Below are 634 nucleotides of genomic sequence, written 5' to 3'. Positions count from 1 at the left end.
GGTATTTCATCTGCCGTTACGTTCCGAGTTCAAATTCCGCCGGGGTCGACTTTGCCTTTCATCCTTTCGGGGATCGATAAATTAAGTACCAGTTACGCACTGGGGTCGATGTAATCGACTTAATCCATTTGTCTGTCCTTGTTTGTCTCCTCTATGTTTAGCCCCTTGTGGGCAGTAAAGAAATACGAAACGTTAGCATGCCGGGCGAAATGCTTAGCTGCTTTTCGTCTGCCGTTATGTTCTGAGTTCAAATTCTGCCGAGGTCGACTTTTGTCTTTTATCCTTTCGGGGTTGATAAATTAAGTACCAGTGAAACACTGCGGTCGATGTAATCGACTAGTTCCCTCCCTACCCGAAATTTCAGGCCTTGTGCCTTTAGCAGAAAAGATTATTGTTATTATGAAAGCGGTGAGCTGGCAGAATCGTTAGCACGCCGGACGAAATGCTTAGCGGCATTTCGTCCGTCGCTACGTTCTGAGCTCAAATTCCACCGAGGTCAACTTAGTTTTTCATCCTTTCGGAGTCGATGAAATAAATACCAGTTATGCACTGGGGTCGATGTAATCGACTAACTTTTCCCCCAATATTTCAGGCCTTGTGCCTATAGTAGAAAGGATTGTCATTATTATTATTA

The sequence above is a fragment of the Octopus bimaculoides genome, chromosome 14, assembly GCF_001194135.2.
Source record: "Octopus bimaculoides isolate UCB-OBI-ISO-001 chromosome 14, ASM119413v2, whole genome shotgun sequence".
Classification (NCBI taxonomy): domain Eukaryota; kingdom Metazoa; phylum Mollusca; class Cephalopoda; order Octopoda; family Octopodidae; genus Octopus; species Octopus bimaculoides.
This window is presented reverse-complemented; position numbering follows the sequence as displayed.